Below are 16,464 nucleotides of genomic sequence, written 5' to 3'. Positions count from 1 at the left end.
TGCGTATTATTTCAAGTAACTTACGCATTTTTTTATTGTTATTTTTATGTTCTATTGAATAAAAGCAAAGTTGTAACATTATACTGTATAGTATAGTTGAGAATATGGGATTTTGAAAGCCAATATCAAAGTATTATATATTCATCTCAAGCGAGGCAAAAAATATTCTTAACCTTGACTTCTAAATACCAATTTCTTCTTCTAATCAAAATAACAGGCTACCATGCGCAATTAGCGACCATTGATCTAAAATTATGTTACATATTTGCGTTTTATGATTTTATTTAATACACATTTTTAGGTATGAATTAAATGTTTTTTTCTGTAACAAAAAACATCTAGAAGGCTGTACTGTATTATCTACCAAATGTATACAATATTTATTTTTAATTAATTTGTGGTGGAGACATTCTTACAAAGATAAGCTGAGGCCAGTGTTAATTTCTTATTGTTCCGAAAAAATATTTTTATCTTTATTTAAAAAAGAGCCAAGTCAAGTTGCATATGAAAATATTTTTAACTCTTGATCAACAGCCAGATCACGAAGTTCATCGTCTTTATTAGGCGAGATAAATGAATTTTGGAAAGCAGCGTTTTCTAATCAAAGTCGTGTACTTTTATATATTTTTTGATAAAGCTTTTATTTACTACTTGGGTATCACTGGCGTAAAAACACTATTTGAAATCGATTACTTTTCATTGTCATAAAAATAAAACATTAAGCCTCAATTCGCTTATTTTTTATATCGAAGTAACAATTAAAAGCAAGCCGAATCTCCGAATGAACGTTAACGTGACCTCGCACAGAGAGGCTAATGGTTTTATTTTCTTCACCACTTATCGCCACTTCATTATTCACGTATCGAAAAGTGCGTTCGCGTGCCAATAATTACTATTCTCGTGGGAACGTAAAGCAACACTACCCCTATTGAGAAAACGCGGATTAGACGTCACGTTCCTTTGCGTGTCGCATCACCTTCCGTAATCCAGTTATAATACGAAACCTTAGTACACCAAAACCCATTAGACTACAGTGTATATTAACCGGTCACCTCTATTGAGCACACGTGAGAGATACGTGTGTTTTTTTAAATTTTAGTTTAGAGAACGTGTGTTCGACCTTTTTGTTTCCACTTCACCTCATCGTGTGACCTCAAGCGGTTCGGTCGATACGTGGAAATAAATATTCGATCATTATTAGTATATTCTGCATTTTTAAGGTCACGCCTTTAGTCTGGTCCGGTGGTGCTGCTTATGTAGACATTTAATTTCACGAAAACGTGGATAAAGAACGGCGAGATCGCGTGCGATTAGTACCATTCGCCAATTGGCGATTTTTCACATATCTCGGGTCATTTATCTATAGTGGGGAAAAAAACGCAATTTCGCACGAAGGTCAGTTTTTATGTGTATTTTTAATAATTAATCTTACGACCCTAGCGTATCAGCAGGGTCTTGGTCGTTTGGAAAAAGATGCGATCTTTATGTCGAAGCTCTTTTATAAATAAATATCAAATTATTCGGGCACGTTGTGTGTTTTTGTTGTGCGTACATAAGGCATTGTTTGTGTGTGTATTTTTCAAGGATCCGCTAAAATGTATATTACCATTATCGTATAAATAACATAATAAAAAAATATTTCTCTCAAAGTTCCAAGGAACTTCCTAGATTGCCCGCGATTTAAACATATTTTATTTATGCAATAACAACTAATATTAAAATAATAAGATAAGCTTCACTAGAGAATAAAAATAGAACGGCAAAAACATATGTATTTGAACATTGACATTTTTATCACTTAAATTTAATGTTTGTTTTATTTTACACAATTCAATGACTGTCATTAACTTAATTTACAAAACACGAGTTTGATGTATAATTGGTAATGTGAATTTTTCAACAATGGCCATCTAGGAATTGGGTTAACAAAAGTAATATAAACAGTGACAAACGCATAGAAATGATACTCATGATACCTTTGTAATTATTGGATTTTCGCTCACAAACATCACGCTTACATCAAGGGATATGCCGGAGGCGGAGCTAAGCACTTACGCTACTGATTCTAAATTGGTCTCATCTCTCCTATTCGTTCAAAATCCAATATAAAGGATTTCACACTTGGTCACAAACACTCAATGGTCCAGAGAGACTCAGTTTTTACAACTTTCTCATTCATATTTTTTTTGTATACCGGTATGAATTTTATATTCGTGTGCAATAAAACTACCTGCTGAAATATTTCGGCCTGACTGCACTTGTAAAGAGTAGCACGCCATTTTAAGAGGTGCCCCATTATTGCCAAGGCTGTATATAATAGTAATATACAATTTGTAATATTTTGAATAATAATATTAAATTTTATTAACCTTTTTAGATTACTATCTAAATATCTTAAATAAAAAATAATGGTTCTTTACCTCTGAAGCAAATATCCTTCAGCTAAATAATAATGTATCTGATTTTGTCCTTATTATGAAATCGTATCCGGCAATTCTTGCCAAAGTACGTAAATATGATTTAGGCAAGCGAAGGGTTAAAGAAATGCCGTGGTGTTTACAATATAATCTTTATCTTTACAATAAGTATGATCATGTTTGCAGACTTAAGTCAATTAAAAATTGCAAGAATACGATGAAGTCATCATGAACATTTTTTTTCTAAATCGACCTTGACGCGCGGATTCTATTGTTGAAATCCTGATATATTTAATAAATTATTAATATCACTGTGTGGATATCTTTAACAGTTGCAGTGTTTGTGATATTAAATGTTCTTACGTAATATTAGTGAATTGATAAAGGACAAATATCACATAAACTGTAAACACTTAAATAGTGTTGACATGCTCGTTTTTTTTCCGCTAAAAACTTGGTGTTTGAATTTCGTGAATAGCAAACCGCCGCTGAAGTTTCACGGGCTTCAGTCGATAATAGGAGTCACGTGAAATGATAATATTATAGAAGGCTGTAGGTCAAATTCACGGACAAGTCACACTGACAGCTTGTGATTCAATATTTTTATTCAATTATATCTAACTGCACCTTGGATTAGGACTATTTGTCGCTATGATCGAATTTAATTGTTTATCTGGTTAATATGGACTGATTTACATCAGCACGCACTAGAAGACGTAATAATCTTTTTAGCTCGATCAAAAATCATTTAATAATGATTATGATAAATACCATTGTTAAGTCTAGTCCACTACGTGCACTGCCAAATGTGAATTTTAGTTTAATGTCGTGCGTATGACTCACGGTTCAAATGTCACTTTTGTATTTTTTTTTGTTTCACAGCAGCAAGCAGCACACATGCTCCTACAATTACGTTACATTAACTGGCAATCTATGGCCAATTGTCCAACGGTCGACGTGTTGTTACACAACGTTGCGAATCCTAAAACCATTATTTTACACGTAGCTTAAAAATATTTTTTTCGACAAGCCTACATTTGGATCGCGCTTTCACGGCATACTTCTATTATAATATATTATTCACCGTGAGATTAGATATTTTTTTAACGAGTACAAAATAAATGAGTCGTTTAATTAAATATTTGTCAAGATTGCGCGATGAATAACATTACAGCTTTCGTCACTGTTATCAACTGATAGTACAGCATCACAGAATTGTTTATCATTGTGAATTTTTTAGATTTGACTCAAAGCCTTTGCTAATGAGTAATTGTTAAGGAATCTGATGAGGCATGTTTTGGAATCCCGGGAATCAAAGCTTTGGTAAATCCCGGGAAGCCCTGATATTCGTAATCTTTATATATTAATAAGTAAAATAATTATTCACTTTGAATATCTTTGTATATCTACGGACCAGGATATACTAAATATATCTCTGTATATCTATAGACCATGATACTAAAGTTTGAAGCAAGTTGTGCTTCATTCATGTCTATGCTTACTTTGGTCTTATTGTAGTAGAGATTAGTAGGTCAATATAATATTTCTCTAACATAATATTTTTATGTATGATTATGACCGTTCTATAATCTAAATAATAAATCTTTATAATATTAAAAATATATTATTGAGATTTTTTAAGGGTATTATAAAAAGCTATGTTATACATTATTTTATCTCCTGTTTTAAATTTATATCGTGTCTGAGAGATCGGAATGAGTGATTAATATGTAATTATAATTCCGATCGATTATTATAGATTAGGTTTACCTAGATTTTCTTTATCTCACAGATGAGCTATAATAATTGTTGTTCTAGCCACACAGCTTAATTGTTTGTATTCAACTTATAAAAAATCTTGTCCTTAAACCTCCGTTATATGCTTTTTTACATTTAGTTTATTACGTCTTTCAGTCTTACAGACGCCACTCGAGTAGCGGAGGGTTTAAGATCTAAAAATCAATACTTTACGAAACATGACCCAAATTGTCGATAACACTTATTTTGGATCGCTTTTTAGTCTGTATATTTTACATCTAGTCCCCTTATTGATGAGGATTGTAACTCATGTGAGTTTTTTATGATATAATATAATTTTCACTTTCGTCCTTGTTAGAAAATATGTATTTTTTGTATTATTGTTTTTGTTTTTGACGTTCCCAATTCATGTTGTGTAAAGATCTACAGTGTAAATAGGCACTGTTTTTTTATTATCAAGCACCACATTTAAAATGAGTGTAATTTTAATTACATTAGAAACTACGATCCTTACTTAATCAGGCTTTTGATTCAGTACACTACCTCCTACTTGGGCTGTCTGTCTGCGAGTGACAGCCTCCGTCTAAGGAGATGGATATAGAATATTAGTGATTAGAGAGGAAAAGTACATAAGAAACACTCTGAATTATGTAACTCCTATGCAATCGTATCTTACTCATTAGGATTTTATTAATAAATAATGAATCACTGTCTGATGAAAATTTTCATTTGATAAGAAAATTCATGATTCTTTGTGCAATAAAAATCATTTTTGTAAGTTATGACACTTAATTTTTAGGTATTTTTTCAAACTCATTAAATGTATTATTATGTAACTTTTTCTGAAAAAGTTCATACTAACTACTCAAATAGGCCATATTGTAACATTTTTGCGATTTGATCCTTCAATAACGATTTGCACTGGAATGAGAATTTCTAAAATATTTCTTTATAAAGGGATATAATTTAAAATTGTTATTAAGAAATCCAAAGGCTAAAAGTATTATTAACTGTTTTGTTCTCTAATTAAATAAATAAAAACATATTATTGATAAACACTAAAAAATCATACACGCTTATAAAAACAAGGTTATCTTCGAATAAAATGATTTACCAACTATTTCAGTATTCATATGCATGTCATATATATAAAATAAGTTAATTTTATATTGTTAGTCACAACATACTATTTGCTTTTAAAATGACTCAAGGTTTTTATATCAATAGTATGTTTTTATAAAATACAAGAATGCAATAGCAGTTCAATGATATTTTGGATAATATAATATTTTCCAACGTAAATAAGCATAGAAAGTTTTCCATTAATTTATACTACTAGTAGCGATACGATAGGATACTAGTGTTTAACACATACCTTGGCTTAAACTAGTACAATCTTATAATGCCTGAACTACACTCTCTGGAAGTTGGCCAAGGTTGGCCAAGGACGGAGAATATAGTGGGTTACTTCGGTTCTGTCCGATCTAAAATCTCTCGGAAGTTGTCCGAGGTTACCGAGAATGGGAGGTAAAATGGGGGTAATTCAGTCGACTTGGCCAGCTTCGAGCGCTTCCGAACATTGTCGGCAAACGGACCGAAGTCAAAGAAACCGAAGTCGGAGCTACTCTTTCGAGCGCGAGCGGTGAGATACTTCCCCTTTCGCTCTCTCGCGTGTTAAGTGACGAGTGTGAGAGAGATAATGATATGGTTTTTCGCAAACTGAGATAGAACGAATAGCTTAGTTCAATTTCAATATGCGCGTAGGCGTCCTATGGTTATACGCACGTCGAGCGCTGCATCGCGGTCACGTGGTCAAGTTATAATACCACATGCTTATCGGGGACTTCAACAGACTCTTACTGACATTTTTGAATATTTTAGGGCACCGAAAAGGATTAATTATATTTTTGATAGTATATTCTTCTGACAGATATCGTTATTATATTTTTTTTCGTATAAAATTAAATAATTAATGGTACTTGATTTTGTTAAAAAGTGATGTATTTTCCTAGATCGGTTTATATAAATGTCACACCATAACGAATTCTTATTTAGAATCGAGGGTGACAAATTCTGGGATAGTCACAGATGTGGTGTTCGTATTCTGAAGTATCATTTTTATGCCATATGGCATTTTGCAAAAGCCGACATAGATTTTGCGTAAATTGAATATTTACGACCGAAAAGTTTTCACTGATATTGTATTGGTGAGTGCCCACACAAACTTTTATAGTTATCATTAACGTAATTTTAATTTTATGACAATTTAAAAATTGCGATTATTTGGCACATTTTTCGATCGCGCGCAAATATGCCGGTTGTAGACAGAAGCCGCCGTCCAGACGTCATTCACGACCGCCGTTCGGACGGCATATGAAATTTGCGACAGTGTGGTCGCTTATTCGAAGTCGTAGGTCTCGGCCGACTTCGGACAACTTCCAGAGAGTGTAATGCAGGCATAACAATGAAGAGAAAAATAGGGTTACATGCAAATCACTACATTGTTTTACTTTTCAATATTTTTTAATAGTGCCTAAATCTGAGTCGATTTTTCACATTACTTCCTTGATAGATATGATATGATCATATGTTTAGATAAGGCGCTACAAAATATCAAGCTGCCCGAACAATGAACTTATACCAATCACGTTTGATTAATATTGGCATAAGCCGAAAGTACTGATCCAATGCTCAATTAAAATAGGTGTATCTGATTTTCATACTTCATTATTATCTATTATTTATATATTAGACAATTATGTATATAAGTACATACTTAAATTTATAGCTGTAAATCATTCACATACAGCTATACCTGTTCCATTAAAATAACGTAAACACAGACTGAGTTCATAGTTGATCGAAATACTGTTGTGTTTGTAAAAATAAATTGGATGTATATTAAATCAGATAAATGTATGCATATATTTTCAGTTCGGTTACAATATTTATTGGGTAGTGAATAAGTAATTAGCTAAGTTAGTTAGTAGGTACGCTGCTAGTAAAAAACATAATGTTGTAATGTAATAATGGATATATATTTAAATAAATGTAGTGTATAGCTAAGTTACTAATGTTCAGTCAGACACGCATATTTTTCTTCTAAATGCGTATTTAGCTCTCGTGCGCGTGTGTGAATTTTCCGCGAGGTGCTTGACTTTCCGTATCGTTAACCTTTATCGCCGGTAATCCAATAACGCACCGGTAATAATTAGCTTCTTTGTTTGTCACTAGATGTTATTGTCTTCATACGTGTTTCTTTTTTCGTTCAGACAGTTTCACTCGTTGTTCATTCGAATCGCACCGCACAAACCGAATACGGAGTTCAGTTTTCGCACTCCGTTTTTGTTTAAGGACCTCTTCGGTCGAGATTGTATTCGAAATTCGCTCATTGTGTGCAAATTCGCCGCCGGAATTACTAAAAACGGTGAATCATCCATTCAGTTGTAATGTATAAATATATATATATATAAAAAGCTATGAGAGCGATAGAAACAACGACGTTGAAATGTTTGATTCGCCTTGACACTTCACTTCCTGGCAAGGGCGAAATTTAATTCAGAGTCACCAATGCCATCAACCCCCGTATCGTTCAATACCAGCGGCATTGGGACTAAGGGCATTCTATCGGTCGACCTTATCATCCTTCTATTTATGTAATAAATTGATTTTTTTGATAGAAAACTGTTGCGGACAATGGATATATTTTTACTTTATTATTGAAAATCCCCTCTACCGTAATAAATATTAACCTTTTCGCTAAAAGAATTGCCATCCAAAACATCAAAGGCCAACAGCTGCGTGTACTTATAGCAACACATCGCTTTATAATACAGGTAATTTTACTAAGACATAGCGGCAAATTATTAGTCATGAGAATATTAAAATATTTATTGAATTTATATATTATTTTCTTGCAGCAAGAATTTTATTATATTTAAATTAAAAAAAAAAGTTTATTAAAAATGTATGTTCTTGTTATTATTCGTAATTATTTAAAAAAATTATAAGTCATGGTTTAACATTTGTTATACATAAAGAAAAAAAATATTATACTTATATGCAATTATTTCTGCGTAGAAAGTAAAATTAGTAAACGTAAACATATGATATTATGCGCAGCATCTTTTCTTAACACAAAACTATTGTGAATGAAATTTTATTAAAAACATTATAGATCTTTTATTATATTTCTAACAATTTAATTTATTTTGGGATCTCTGTTGTAAAAAATTCAGTATATATAAAATATTATAAATTATTTAAAATATAACTAGCTTTAACGGCTTCTATGTGCGTGAAGCTTTCAAGTCTTAGCGACTTTTCTAAGAATTAAAATCTCAATTTCCAATACACGACACCAATGTGAAAAAAATACTTGGGAAATAAACAATTCAATCTTATTCAGTGATTGATTATAATTTGAAACAAAAATAGAATTGTCGTAAAGTTACTCTCAAGTTTCCCTAATCGATATTTTTTTAACTAAATTTATATTATCTTGGATGCAATTAGTACCAAAACCTCATGCTTTTGAAGATAGCTTAATCATCATATTTCCGTTTCTTAGAAATTGACGCCTTATTCGCCACACAAATTTTATTGTATTGTTTCGTATAATCGCTCTTTAAAATTTCTCTTTTCGTGTAATTTTTGATGCAATATTTAAAGACGAAAATAAGTTAGTATCCTAAATTACAACTATTCAAGAGTTATATGTTTTTTTTGTTTCCACACATCGATGGGATGTTTTGATGAAACAAATTTCAAATTTAACTCTTAAAAATCTTAGCGATATAAAATCGGAAAGCAGAATTAAAGCTATAAGACCCTTACGTCTTAATCTAAAAAACATAATTAGCAGTTTAACAGAATTAATCAACGATATAAAAACAAAAAATATGACTCATTAGAGCAAAAGTTATCTTCTTTAAAATATATATGTTCTATAATTATTTGGCACGATTTAGCTTCAATGGTAGATATCGTTAAAAAAATGCTTCAAACCCCAAATATTAGCCGAGTGCGCTAATGCATTAAAAATCACTTAATTTATATAATGCAAAATATAAATGATGTATGTTTCAATATACAGTAGATCTCCCAATAACACGGCAAATTAGGGACGTGCTATTTGGGTGCGTGTAGTTGGGGGACTATAAAATACTTACGAATCAGCGCGAGTGGTGAGACATCTCCAATTTACCGTGTTATTGGGGGGTCTACTCTATTCACTAGTGATGCCGCTGCAGAGAATTTCCTATAATTCGCCAAATTAAAAAACCACGTCACTTTTATTTACGAAACTAAATCAAATTCAATTGCATATCCGAAGCAGCAATTTAAGATACATTTTTATTTTAGGATTTTTGATTACACTAGTAATTCCTCAATCAATGGTTTGAATTAGCAAATGAAAGTGAATCTCTATTTAGTTTCTTGTATAATTTTAAAGAAATGGATGTGAAAAAGAGATCTAGATGTTATCCAGTTATTTAATGAAATACTGTCTCACCGGAAAATTTTTGCAGATTCCTCGTCATAGAACAGGCATGGCGAACCTTTTTGGGTTCGCGTGCCAAAAATCCTCGAATATTATTCCTCGATTGTGTGGCGTGCCCAAGGAGTATAAAAATTACCAAGATAAATAAATAATTAATTATTTTTTTATAACGATTGTCGTTTATATTAGAAAACATTTGATAATTAATAAAATTAAATAAATAAATAATTCACGGATTATTTAATCAAGATTTTATTTTTTTAAATTTAAAAATTAAAAAATAATTTCGAACTTGGAAATCGTTCGCGTGCAATCCAAATTCTCAAACGTGCCACCTCGGGCACGCGTGCCCTAGGTTCGCCATGCCTGTCATAGAACAATGCTTTACAAATATTACAAAATATCGTAGAGGTAGATTTAATAGCATGCTTCCCAAATGTTACCATTGACCTTAGAATATTTTTGATACTGACAGTTTCCGTTGCCACTGGCGAAATAAGTTTTTCAAAACTCAAATTAATTAAAACTTATCTCCGATCTTATATCTTAGAAAAACCTAAGTAGTCTAGCACCAATATCCATTGAACATAATTTATGAGAAAGCTTATAGCTAAGTGATAGATTTGCATCTCTAAAAGCCAGAAGAGTTTTTTTTAAAAATATATGTAGCTATATTATTATTTTTTGACTAATTTTATAGTACAGTAGACCCCCCAATAACACGATGAGCTAGCCAAAGGGAGGATATCTGACCACACGCGCCTGATTCGTATGTATGTATTGAAAAAAAAATTATGAATATTCTCTAGTCCCCCAACTACACGCATCCAAATAGCACATTCCTATTTTACCGTGTTATTGGGGGGTCCACTATATTTAAAAAGATAAATGATTATTTTTTACACTTTCTTTTGTCTGTATATGTAAATATTTAATAAATAAACTGAATTTTATACAAAAAATACATTTTAAAATTGATGTATTTGTTTGTCCCTATCCTACATGAAATAGTAGTATTTTTGTATTTACCCAAAATATATTTTAACGAAATAAGAGGGCGGCGAAAGTTGACTTGCACACGGACGGCCAGGTATCCAGGACCGGCCCTGCTTCTCTGCTTTAAGTTTATTGATTAACTTGAGTGTCACAACAAACAAATAATTATTTTATGAGATATCTGCGATTCGGGCGAAGTTCGTTGTGATAATGCAGTGCGAGTATATATTCAGTACTGCTTTCTGATAATGCTCAAACTCTTAGCGTCTTTAGATATGTCATAATTAGGTACACGTATGTATTAACTACGTAAATGCAACGTTTGAGATGTAATTTTGCACCTTTCGTACATCAGTAAATCTGTATACAACGGCGCATGTGACCTCTACATCCATATATATTTATAACAATATAAAACAGTAATGCAAGAATATGTTAATTTACATGATAACTTATTAACCTTTATTTTTATATATAAAAAAATATAAATGGAATATATGACAGACCTTCAAATATTATTATAATATTAACCAAAAATCACTGATACCATATTCTTGCTTTTGGATCTTAATACAGTAAATTTGGCTCCATGATTAGTATAAATAAATAAATATATATTTAATCTTTTTATTACAAAGTAAATATTATTATTAATTTGTATAACAATAATAAAACAATGATGATACATGCACAAGTCACTCAGACTAATTATTAGTTTAGATACAAACAAATCCTGGCTAGAGTATTTTTTAATCTTCCATTTCCAAAACGTAACGATAAAAATATAATTCTATTTTTTACAAATTTATTAACGGCATTGAAACGGTTTACAAGACATTCCATAGAATCCACGGCTTGTACACATTATCGACCTTAACTCAATTTATAACCCCTTCGACCGAAGAAAGGACGCGACCGTGGTGAAATTTGCCCTTAAAATATAAATAATACACACAAACACGAACGGCGCTTCGTGTCGGGTTCAACTTTAACCTTGTCGCCGTTGTTTTGTGGGAAATCGATTTTCCTTCGCTTTCGATTCGCGTGCTCCACTTACATAACTCATGTATGTGTATGTGTGTACCATAATGAATTTCACCCTTTCGCGCACGAATCGCCGTAAACCTTGACACGGCCCTGCGACTTGTCCAGTTTTTTGATCTTGACTTTGCTTAATTTCCTTCACTCGGCATTGAACGCTTATCCATTCATTGCGATGCTCTTTTTTGTTAGTTTTTTAAAAATTGGATCACGATAGACTATCGCATGATTATATTTTAGGCTAGATATTTTGAAGGACTTCTATAAACACTAGTTTGCCTTCATAATCTTCTACGTTAAAAACCCTTCCGCCTTTAATACTGAGGTATTATAACATATTTACGAGACGAGAGCGTTTATCTATATAAGTCGTATAGACGAAAGGAGGTAGCGTGGTACTAGTGAACGAGTATTTCACTAGTACTACGCGAATTCCTTGAGTGCAGTGCAAAATTATGTATGTGAATTAACTTGCAAGCCTATGTAAATTGGTTTCACAACAAAATGTCAACGACAGAATGTTCACGGACAAAATGTTCAAACTATAGAATGTTCACGCGACAGAATGTTTACTCACAAAGAATTCGTTGAAACGTTTCGCTACGAAGATTCGCACATTGATTAATAAATATATATTAGAAAAGCCAGTTTAATCAAAATTTATTCATATTAATTAGGAAACATAATGATAATTTTATATTTTCTCCACTGTGAATTTTTAGTGTGGGCGTTTTATTTTTTTCTTCTTTTGGGTATACTAAATTTAAAAAAAATTATAGCGTGCTAATTATAAATTTCTTTGAAAATCAACATAATTATATATCTGCGTGGCCAGTGTATATTGAATTTATCATCTAATACTTATTTTTAATTATTTAATTTAATTTTTATTAACGTATCATGATGACTGTAAGGTTTTGAAGTATTAATACGTGAAAAATAATATAAGTTAAATACTTTTAATTTTCTTGATTAGACTGTCAAATACACGCATTTTCATGTTGTTATGTGTTCTATAATATTATGTAATAGATTCTTGTCACGGTTGTTAATTTTGAAAGAAGTAAAAAATTCTGAAAGAAATTAAAATTTTTTTTTAATGAGTGTTAAATTTCAAAAAAAGTTTTTAATGAATATAAATAAAGGTCAAAATTGAAAATCTTTTCATTTCAAAGAAGTTTTATTTGGTTGAAAATAGAACAAAAATTAATAAAATACGTAGAAAAAAATTTGTGGGTGAACATTCTGTCGCAAGATCGTTTTGTGAGTGAACACTTTGTCCGTGAACATTCTGTGGTTTACATTGTGTCGTTGAGCGCTTAGTCCGTGATCGTTCTGTCGTGTAACCATGTAAAACATATTATACTAATATCGTATTATTTTTAATCATACTTACTTTTCCGGTTTAATTTATCGTAGAAATAATGAAAATATAATATAGCTTATAGGATATTATCTTTGTATACATTGGCATTATTATCTAGGTTCACTATAACGTAATGTTTTTAATTATCAAGACACTCAAGGTCTTCTCTACTTTCATTATAACCGCAAATGCAGCAAGTGGCGCACCTAAAAGTAATCCGCTTGGTAATCATAAATATTCATACCGTTTCGTATAAATCGTCCCACTTGAGTTTTAACCATATCATTACTATGACTTATAATTGATTTATTTATGTATTTCTCCATAAATTAGAGTTATCAAAGTGCGATTACAAATTAGTTTACATAAATTTACCTTAGAAATGGTTAGAATTCAGATTTTCATATATGCATATTTAATTACTCCATGCTCTTAATTAGCTTCGCGTCGGTCTCCTTGGAGTTGTATTTAATTATGTTATATAAACATCTTAGTTATCCGGGAAATGCTACGATAATAGGTATATAATAATATAGGTTCTTGGCAATCTATACTCTCAATGTTGTGTTATATTTCCATTTAACGGTTTGACATAAACTCGGAATGTTTACAAACAGTTTGGTCGACGACCCTCTTGCATAGATAGTAGTTTAATGCATGCAAATCTGATGCGTTCTTCGAGTGGCTTGAAGTTTAAATGTAACGTTTTAAATACGAAATCAATCTCGCTGAACGTAAACAACGCACACTTTGATATTAAATACTATTTTTAAATTTCAATGAGCGGCTGCTCAATCAATTAAGCACACTTATCTAAAGGTCAATCGACCTGGTTCTCGGGATCATTAAACGATAAATGAATAATATTTGACGTTAATATAATCATTATCGCCCTTCCGCGTGTTACGTAGCTCTGCACAATCTATGATTATATTTTTTCATAAGTTGTCTTATTTTTAGGCGGTGTTGACGAGCGGATAGATGGCTCGGTGGTGGAGCATCTGCTGGTGGTGGGTGTGCGCATGGGGCAGCGCAGAGGGCGCCAGGATGTCTCTCGGCGACTTCAGCACCAACTCAGTGGGGCCTCTACCCGAGTATACATTCAGCCCTGACGCAGCGCTGATGCTGGGTGACAGCTACACCACTGCCAATCTTAAAATCACCATATATGACAACAACGGGACGCCCAATTCCAACAATTCCACAGAGGTGAGCAAAATATCTGTTGTATCTAGAAAATGATTTATGTCTGTGCATATGAAAATTTGATTTGGCTTTATATATAATATGCACACAAACGTATATACATACAAACAAAAGTATTGTATTTTTAAGAAGAAGAAAATCTGCGTTTGTTCCTTAAATAGAGTCAAATTTAACTGATTATTTTCCTTATGTATAGTCCTTTAACGTCTGAGTTAAAACGATAAGTAGATGTTTGATGCGGTTATTTTTTGATGCGTCATCAATCCAACTAGCAGAAAAAAAAATATATTGGATTGAGAGGAGAAGCTTAGGTTCTCCGAAGCAAACGCAGTTCAAGCTATTTTAAATAGTAACATAACATTTTATGTACATTATACATATGTATAAATATATATAGAACAAAAAATAACACTAATAAAACACGCCATTGAGAACATTATCCGGGGGCGCAGACCCTCGGCGACGCGCCATCTAGAGGCTGTTGGCGGAGTGCATTTTGTTATCGTCGTCCTTGTGAAGACAAGGTAAAACAGACATTGGCCATCTAAGAAGTAACTCGTTCCGTGGAAGTAATTCGAAAAGCTGCCTTATCCGGAGAATGTCTTAAATGAAGCAAATCTCAGATTTTTTCCACGGGCCGCTCTAGTGCTGGACTTTTATGAGGTTTGCTCTACAGTGTGCTGCACTATCTAAGGATTTAAAGAGATCCAGCATCAGGCTAAGAAAAATGGGAGTGCGCTGTCCTCTGCTTCGGATGACTTACATTCTGGGGTTACTCGGAAGCACTTAAAAGCGTGCGATGGGACAACGTGAAGATATATTTTTAAGTTGTTCGGGAAAACATCGCTGTAACCTTTAGATGGTAGAGGGTAATAGACGGTCGACACAATTTTTAACTATTTTTATTCATTTATTTGGTTTTATTATTAGATCTGCTTTAAATGGACTATTCAATTTAAGATAAAAAATGGCAAAGAGGAGGATTTTTTTATGAGTTCAAAACAGATGGTATAGCAATAGAAGCTGCTTATTAACTAAACGATGGTTTTGGTATAGGTACAGTAAAGAACGTACCGTACAATTATGGTTCCAAAATAAAGAAGATCGTGGACGTCTTTCTTTAGTTGTTAATAGTTCTGGACCACTCAAAACAGATCAGAGAAAATCAAACATGCTTTACAATTGGGTGCTACCCGAACTAAACAAAAACTAGAAAAATCGCTGATACAAAGCTTTGGATGCACAAATAATACAAAATATTTGTGAGTAACTGTAGATAAAAATGAAATTTGAAAAAGGAACATTGTAATTACCTAATTAGAAATTAGTAGAAAAATAGGTTATCTGGGATAAGAAATATGTTGAGTATAAATACATAAAAAGTAATCTACAATAGTATTATATTGCCCCACTTCAATTATTGTGCAACAATATTATATATGCTTAATAAATTAGATAAAACGATGTCGCAAAAGATACAAAATATGGATATGAGAGTAGTTTTAAATAAAAATAGATTTACTATTTATAAAAGTATGATTCAAAGAGAATGGTTGGATATTCAATAAATATTGAAGATGCATGTTTTAGTATTTATATTTAAGGTAGATAATAGTATTTTACCAGAATTTAATTATATATATATATAAAATAAATTAGTGATTTAAATAAAGATCTGTGGCGTATGGTGTTCCCACATTGATTAATCAAAAAGGTCCAATTCTTTTGCACGATAATGCGCGACCATACATGGAACGATTGACCCTTCAAAAATTAAATGAGTTGCTCTATAAAACATAACCTCGTCCATTATACTGACCAGACATCTGGCTTATTTCAACATTTGGACAACTTCTTACTGGATAAGGTCTTCAACAACCAAACTGCTGCCGAAAGTGCATTTATAGATTATATCAACTCCAGATACACCACCGGAACAAATAATATTTTGATAATTAAAGTTAATTATTAGGTGAAAAAATGTATTTGAATTTGAAGGACATAAATTTATCATATGTTTCATTCCGCCTTGAGCTCTATAAAGTTTTGAACAACATAGACTTAATCGTTTGGAAGTTGATTAGGAACACGATTAATATTTGTGAGAAAACTGTTTATTATGTATAATCAGAAAAACCTCAAAGGTTGTATACTAAGATCTAAAGTATCTAAAGAAT

General features: G+C 31.9%; 1 protein-coding gene across 2 annotated transcripts in view; it reads left to right on the top strand.

The window, feature by feature from the left end:
* gol (ring finger protein goliath) overlaps positions 1 to 16,464 on the top strand; it is a 59,939-nt gene that overhangs the window by 16,276 nt on the left and 27,199 nt on the right. Inside the window, exons 1-2 of one of the 2 annotated variants that reach the window (XM_088204021.1) lie at positions 7,450 to 7,602; positions 14,042 to 14,290. The gene's annotated coding sequence lies outside the window, so the exon portion shown is untranslated. Of the gene's footprint in view, positions 1 to 7,449; positions 7,603 to 14,041; positions 14,291 to 16,464 lie in introns of those variants that run through there. The other variant, XM_088204020.1, reaches the window with a different exon arrangement.

This window comes from Plectrocnemia conspersa, unplaced genomic scaffold (assembly GCF_051122295.1).
Source record: "Plectrocnemia conspersa isolate PC_06_02 unplaced genomic scaffold, ASM5112229v1 ptg000014l, whole genome shotgun sequence".
NCBI classification, from domain to species: domain Eukaryota; kingdom Metazoa; phylum Arthropoda; class Insecta; order Trichoptera; family Polycentropodidae; genus Plectrocnemia; species Plectrocnemia conspersa.
The sequence above is the reverse complement of the archived record's forward strand: the minus strand, read 5'-3'. Positions and strand labels throughout refer to the sequence as shown.